Here is an 8,451-nt window from a genome sequence, read left to right as displayed (position 1 = left end):
GGGGCTCGTTCTGGCGGCCGACAGTTGAGAACCACTTCCGGCAGTAGCGTGAGTGGTTTGAGGGTCACAGAGGTGGCAAGCCCTGCAGGGAACCAACCCTCTGGGGACCACCACTCCTCTTGCACCTCCGATCCAGTGGAGCAACCCACGGAATGCGCTGGGCCCTCTTCAAGGAGCGTACCAGCGGTATCCAGTGGGACTCCCCCTGACCAGATGTCGATCTCAGCATCGGAGGGAGAGCTGTCGGATGACGATTCGGCTGCGCTACCGCCCTCTGGGACCTGAGTCGGATCCCGAAGTGGCAGCTATGCTTTCCCGGGCCGCCGAGAGGGTAGGGCTCGAGTGGAACCCTACCGTGTCCCGAACCCTCGTGGCTGGATGATTGGTTTCTCGGGGTGGCGCGCGCTGGTTCTCAGCGCCCCACCCCAGTGCCTTTCTTTTCGGAAGTGCATGACAAGCTCACCAAGTCGTGGACAGCACCTTTTACTGCCAGAAACCGGCCGGGTCTGGCAGACATGAAGGACACCGACAAGGTCCGGTTTCTCAATGCCCCTGTGTCCCAGACCGGCCTCTTCAGAGACGCAGTCGAGAACTTGGCCCAGCAAGTCTCGGCTGCCCAGAAGCAGACTGATGCGATCCGACACATCCTGCCGCTGCAGCTGCTGCCTCCACATGCCCGCCGCACGCAGTGCCCCAGCCTGCTCGTCGCTGAGGGCAGCCCCCTGCATCCGCCCCTGCTCACGCGCCGCATCTGCAGCAGCCTCCAAGTGGAGCTGGGCGCAGACAGGCTGCCCCTCCCGTCCCGGCCCCCGTCAAACTTGGCGGTGAGCAGAAGAGCAAGAGGCCCCGGGACAGGTGACCCAGAGAGAGGTAGCTGCTTTCTGGGGAATGGTGAAGGCACCTCTCCCTCCCCTGGAGGAGGGCCAGGCGGAGAATCTGGAAATCTCGACAGGAGAGCAGTTTTCTCCCTCTCTGGGTCCCAGGAGGGCACGGAGAGTTGTGGACGGCCAAGCTCCGGACCTCACTCATCCTCCTCCTTAGCCAGATGGCAGCAGCGGGCGGTTCGAGAGCGTCAACAAAGGCCCTACTCACACACCCTTTGCCAACCCGTGGAACCTGCGCGGTCGGTGCTAGCCTGCTTGAATACGTTCAAGAGCAGGACAGCGGTCCAACTGAAACTCTTTCAGAGGCTCCTGGGGCATATGGCAATTGCCTAGAGTTGTTAGCAGCGCACCTTGCCTTGAACCGTCTCAAAGGTCTCTTACGAGGCAAGCATTTGCTGGTCCGAATGGACAACACTGCGACTGTTGCGTACATCAACCGACAAGGTGGTCTGCGCTCTCGTCGCATTTGGAGTCAGAAGGTTCTGAGGTCACTTCGTGCCATTCACATTCCAGGCCTGCTCAGTCGTACAGCCGACGAGCTGTCTCGAGCAATGCTCCCGGTAGAATGGCGACTCCATCCCCTGACGGTCCAGCTGATTTGGAGGCGGTCCAGAGCCACTCAGGTACACCTGTTTGCTTCTCCATAGACCTCTCACTGCCAGTTGTTCTACTCCCTGACCGAGGGAACTCTCGGCACGGACGTACTGGCACACAGCTGGCTGCGGGACCTACGCAAGTATGCGTTTCCCCCAGTGAGCCTTCTCGCACAGACACTGTGGAGGACGAGGAGCAAGTCTTGCTAGTAGCGCCTTATTGGCCCACGAGGACCTGGTTCCCCGAACTATTGCTCCTTGCGACAGCCCCTCCTTGGCCAATTCCTCTGACGAAGGATCTACTGACTCAGAGATGGGGCACCATTTGGCACCCGCGTCCAGACCTTTGAAAACTCCATGTCTGGTCCCTGGATGGGACGCGGAGGTTCTAGGTGACCTACCCCAAGAGGTAGCGAACACCATCACTTCGGCAAGAGCACCGTCTACGAGACACGCTTACGCCTTGAAGTGGAACCTGTTCATCGAGTGGTGTTCTTCTTGCTGAGAAGACCCCAGAGGATGTCCCCGATTGCGGTCGTGCTGTCATTTCTGCAGCAAGGGCTGGAGCGAAGGCTGTCTCCCTCCACCCTCAAAGTCCAGGTTGCTGCTTTTGCTGCATACCATGACCCCGTGAATGGGAAGTCTTTGGGTAAGCATGACCTCATCGTCAGGTTCCTTAGAGGTGCCAGGAGGTTAAATCCATCCCGGCCCCCCTGTATACCCTCTTGGGACCTGTCTCTAGTGCTTAAATCACTACAGCAGAGCCCATTCGAGCCTTTGCATTCAGTTGAGCTAAAGTTTCTTTCATTGAAAACTCTGCTCCTGCTTGCACTGGCCTCCATCAAGAGGGTAGGGGACCTGCTTGCATTTTCGGTCGACGATTCGTGCCTAGAGTTCGGGCCGGCTGACTCCCAGGTAATCCTGAGGCCCCGGCCTGGCTACGTGCCCAAGGTTCCCACTACACCCTTCAAAGACCAAGTGGTGAACCTGCAAGCGCTGCCCCTGGAGGAGGCAGACCCAGCCCTGGCTTTGCTTTGTCCCATCTGAGCATTAAGGTGCTACGTAGACTGGACACAAAGCTTCAGGACCTCAGACCAGCTCTTTTTCTGTTACGGAGGCCGGCAGAAGGGGAGTGCCGTCTCTAAGCAGAGGATGGCACACTGGATTGTGGAGGCCATAACCCTGGTTTATCAGGCTCAGGATGTGCCCTGCCCGTTCAGGTTGCAAGCTCACTCAACTAGAAGTGTTGCATCCTCCTGGGCGCTGGCTCGTGGCGCCTCGCTGACAGATATTTGTAGAGCTGCGGGCTGGGCGACCCCTAACACGTTTGCTGGGTTCTATAGCCTTCATGTAGAGCCGATATCCTCCTGTGTTCTCACCTCAAACGGGTAGGGGCACTGAGAGGCCCCGGTTAGTGTCGGCTTGCTTAAACTGCTCCAGAGTGTCCGTACTGTAGACCCTGTTGAGATCCTCCATCACCCTAAGCAGCTGGACGCGGCGGAACATCCGGCGCCAGACCTTCATGATGTATCCGTAAGAACCATGGAAGGGTGGGTTCCATATTGAGACCTAAGCGGTACTCGTATGTGTATAGTCCACGGTATAGCCTTAGAGCCCGTGTTTCCCCGCCAGACTTCTGCCTTCCCAAGAGGGTTTTTAATCACCTCAAATTTCTCCGTATACTCCTAAACGGATGCTGTATGTGTATTTGCCTCCAAGACCTCCTTCCGGAAGGATGGGGCTTCCGCAGCGTCCCGGTTCCAAGCGGACTGGGTACGTTTTCCCAGTGTTATCCAGTCTCACCCAGTGAGTTGTTAGCAGCGCACCTTGCCTTGAACCGTCTCAAAGGTCTCTTACGAGGCAAGCATTTGCTGGTCCGAATGGACAACACTGCGACTGTTGCGTACATCAACCGACAAGGTGGTCTGCGCTCTCGTCGCATGTCGCAACTCGCCCCCGCCACCTCCTCCTTTGGAGTCAGAAGGTTCTGAGGTCACTTCGTGCCATTCACATTCCAGGCCTGCTCAGTCGTACAGCCGACGAGCTGTCTCGAGCAATGCTCCCGGTAGAATGGCGACTCCATCCCCTGACGGTCCAGCTGATTTGGAGGCAGTCCAGAGCCACTCAGGTACACCTGTTTGCTTCTCCATAGACCTCTCACTGCCAGTTGTTCTACTCCCTGACCGAGGGAACTCTCGGCACGGACGTACTGGCACACAGCTGGCTGCGGGACCTACGCAAGTATGCGTTTCCCCCAGTGAGCCTTCTCGCACAGACACTGTGGAGGACGAGGAGCAAGTCTTGCTAGTAGCGCCTTATTGGCCCACGAGGACCTGGTTCCCCGAACTATTGCTCCTTGCGACAGCCCCTCCTTGGCCAATTCCTCTGACGAAGGATCTACTGACTCAGAGATGGGGCACCATTTGGCACCCGCGTCCAGACCTTTGAAAACTCCATGTCTGGTCCCTGGATGGGACGCGGAGGTTCTAGGTGACCTACCCCAAGAGGTAGCGAACACCATCACTTCGGCAAGAGCACCGTCTACGAGACACGCTTACGCCTTGAAGTGGAACCTGTTCATCGAGTGGTGTTCTTCTTGCTGAGAAGACCCCAGAGGATGTCCCCGATTGCGGTCGTGCTGTCATTTCTGCAGCAAGGGCTGGAGCGAAGGCTGTCTCCCTCCACCCTCAAAGTCCAGGTTGCTGCTTTTGCTGCATACCATGACCCCGTGAATGGGAAGTCTTTGGGTAAGCATGACCTCATCGTCAGGTTCCTTAGAGGTGCCAGGAGGTTAAATCCATCCCGGCCCCCCTGTATACCCTCTTGGGACCTGTCTCTAGTGCTTAAATCACTACAGCAGAGCCCATTCGAGCCTTTGCATTCAGTTGAGCTAAAGTTTCTTTCATTGAAAACTCTGCTCCTGCTTGCACTGGCCTCCATCAAGAGGGTAGGGGACCTGCTTGCATTTTCGGTCGACGATTCGTGCCTAGAGTTCGGGCCGGCTGACTCCCAGGTAATCCTGAGGCCCCGGCCTGGCTACGTGCCCAAGGTTCCCACTACACCCTTCAAAGACCAAGTGGTGAACCTGCAAGCGCTGCCCCTGGAGGAGGCAGACCCAGCCCTGGCTTTGCTTTGTCCCATCTGAGCATTAAGGTGCTACGTAGACTGGACACAAAGCTTCAGGACCTCAGACCAGCTCTTTTTCTGTTACGGAGGCCGGCAGAAGGGGAGTGCCGTCTCTAAGCAGAGGATGGCACACTGGATTGTGGAGGCCATAACCCTGGTTTATCAGGCTCAGGATGTGCCCTGCCCGTTCAGGTTGCAAGCTCACTCAACTAGAAGTGTTGCATCCTCCTGGGCGCTGGCTCGTGGCGCCTCGCTGACAGATATTTGTAGAGCTGCGGGCTGGGCGACCCCTAACACGTTTGCTGGGTTCTATAGCCTTCATGTAGAGCCGATATCCTCCTGTGTTCTCACCTCAAACGGGTAGGGGCACTGAGAGGCCCCGGTTAGTGTCGGCTTGCTTAAACTGCTCCAGAGTGTCCGTACTGTAGACCCTGTTGAGATCCTCCATCACCCTAAGCAGCTGGACGCGGCGGAACATCCGGCGCCAGACCTTCATGATGTATCCGTAAGAACCATGGAAGGGTGGGTTCCATATTGAGACCTAAGCGGTACTTGTATGTGTATAGTCCACGGTATAGCCTTAGAGCCCGTGTTTCCCCGCCAGACTTCTGCCTTCCCAAGAGGGTTTTTAATCACCTCAAATTTCTCTGTATACTCCTAAACGGATGCTATATGTGTATTTGCCTCCAAGACCTCCTTCCGGAAGGATGGGGCTTCCGCAGCGTCCCGGTTCCAAGCGGACTGGGTACGTTTTCCCAGTGTTATCCAGTCTCACCCAGTGAGGTAGTGCTTTGACAACGGTGAGTGTAGCTACTTGTTCTGAGCCCTGGCCTACACCTAATAGGGGCGCAGGCAGCTCGCACAGGCCACTGGAAGGGGCAGCACCCATGGCGCTTTGATAGGGATCCCATATTCGTCGGTCACCGACGTGGCGTCAAGAGTGACCGACTGAAAGGGAACATCTCGGTTACGTATGGTAACCCTCGTTCCCTGAAGGAGGGAACGGAGACGCCACGTCCTGTCGCCATGGTTGCTGTACCGCCGCTGAGCTGCCGGGTCCCCGGCTCGGCTCCTCAGCAAAAAACTGGAATTCATTGCACCTGCTGCCTTCTTATACTCACGTAGTGATCAGCGGCAGCTGGATGCAATAACTGCATGCCAATGTGCATTGGCTCGTTTAGTTTACACTCGAAGTAGATTGGTTTATCGAAGCGATATCCCATATTCGTCGGTCACCGACGTGGCGTCTCCATTCCCTCCTTCAGGGAACGAGTGTTACCATACATAACCAAGACGTTATAAAAAGAACACACTGAAAACATTTTCTTACAAATTAAATTTGATTCAAAATGTTATAAAAATGCAATCATTCAATCATAGCACTTTATATTATAACATTTTTGAAATTAATTATTTAAAAAGGTAGGTTTGTTTGTTTATGTTTAGTTATTTATTTTTGATCAAAATTGAATGAAGAACACCAGAGGGTTAAGCCACACTTAAAATTATAATCAATATAATCATTATTAAATTATAATTGAAGTTCCACCTATAAACAAATGATGCTAGACCTTTTTTATAAATACTACAATTAATTTTGGCTGGGCAGATTATGATTTTATTGGAATTGTAAAGGTATTTTCATTACTGAAATGTTATGCATTTTTAATTGGTGTACGTTTAAAAACATTATTGGGAGCCATGACGTGCTGGTGACAAGTGTTGGGCAGTAACTATTTACTAGTAATTTAATAACTGTAATAATATTACTTTTTGCAATAACTAGTAATGTAAATAATTACTAATACGGTTTTAGTAATAATATTACAGTTACCATCCATAAAACAGCTTAGTTACTTAGTTACTTTTGATGCCTCAACCTCCCTGATTTAAAATTAACAATCAAATAATCAACTGTCCTTACATTCCAACAGATATAATTTCACGTATGCATACCTAATTTTTTTTTTTACAAATATTAATAATGGTGCATCATATCTAAATAATGTTTGAAGTTTTAAGCAACAATAGTATAGTTTTTTTTTTTTGAAAATAGGTCATAAACAGAGTTGACTCTTTAAGTAACAGAATTGTGAAGTAACAGAATAGATATAATTATCCGGTGGACTGTCAATTCTGTTACACTATTGTCAGCATTGTTTCTCTACTTTGGTAACAGAGTTTGACAGTAACAGAATTGACCATTTTATTTTTGCCCAAAACTTAACTTGCTAGAATAAATGCTAAGAGCACATGACACTAATGAAATCATGGTTAAAATGCGTTTAAATAACCCAATTTGTGATCAGTAATAATTTTTGTTTTCTTTTTGATATTGTGTTAACCAGGGGTTAAATCAAGATTTATTATGTGGGGGGTGGGGGGTGGTATTCTGAAGCAATATTCTCTTTTCTATTAGCTTGTGACCTATAAATCTGCATATATATATATATATATATATATATATATATATATATATATATATATATATATATATATATATATATCCAAGGGCATTTTTCTTTTCTTTTTGTTTTACCTTTGTAGAGGGCCTTTTCTCACTAATTTCATTAAATACTTTCATTTCAAATTCTTACATTTGATCTATAAATTCAAATATAATAGTTTTATGATCTATACATAAATCATTTACACTGAAAAATACAACTGTATTAAATAATATTATGAGATTTTTTAAAATATTTTTGACAAACAAGAAATTAGGGGGGAAATGATACTTTTCAACGAAATTAAAACGCCAGTAGGTGCCAGTAGTGAGCGTTTTATGAGCGAGTCATTGAGTCGTTCATTCAAACGATTCGTTCAAACGGCAGATTCATCAGATGTTTATGCATGGACTAATGAAACTTTGACTCAGCCGATTCGTTCAAAACACGGAATCAGTCAGCAATGAATCGTCTGGATGCTGTGAGACTGTTTTCCGCATAAAATGTACAGTAAGTGACATAATATTATTTTACTTGCTTATTTAAATGTTTATTGAACTATTAAATAGTAGCTATAGTGAATACATTGTGTGATGTTGCCTAATTAACTGTATATAAAAATTTTCCATTTTGATTTTTTTTTTTACCTCGGTTGAGTTGAGTTTCATAAAGTGCGCGTTTTGATTTCTCTTTTTGATACAAATAACCGTTCGCCACTTACTCTAAATGTAATCAAATCAGAATAATACTTACGTTTTGGTGTTTACATAGTTATTTTTGGTTAATGACGTTTTAATCATGTTACTTGTCTGGCTTTAATGAAGCGTTAATGTCGAGCCATGTTGTCTAATGTGCGAGCGTGATTTCACCAAGTACAACATGTTCCTGGAACAACATCCTTGTTGATCCTGGAACAACTTTCTTTGCTGATCTTGGAACAACATTTCAATCAACCAATCAGATTTGAGATATAACTTCTCAGAAAATATCTGTTTTTGGCTTACAACCAGAGTTAGGTGCTTCTACAGCTTTCATTTCCCACTGATTTTAGGAATAAATTATGGGTAAGGTTAGGTTTAAGGGTAGGGATTGGGTTAAATCTGTATTATTGGACAATATTGCTGATCCAGGATCATCAGAAGCTGTTGATCCAGGTACATGTCTTACTTGGCAAAGATCTTTTTAGATTAAAATATTTTCTCAGAGAGAGCACACATAGTTTTCACTGCTTCAGATCTTATCAGTGAGGGAAAGTATCATCATTTCCTGTATCTTACATTGTTGTGGGAGATAATTCCACCAATTTAAAGACAAAATATGGTACAGGAATAGAGTTGACGCAAGATTTATGGACACACATTTTTATAAGAAACAAAAGTTATTTTTAAACAATTTAAGGTT

The sequence above is a fragment of the Carassius carassius genome, chromosome 10, assembly GCF_963082965.1.
Source record: "Carassius carassius chromosome 10, fCarCar2.1, whole genome shotgun sequence".
Lineage (NCBI taxonomy): Eukaryota > Metazoa > Chordata > Actinopteri > Cypriniformes > Cyprinidae > Carassius > Carassius carassius.
This window is presented reverse-complemented; position numbering follows the sequence as displayed.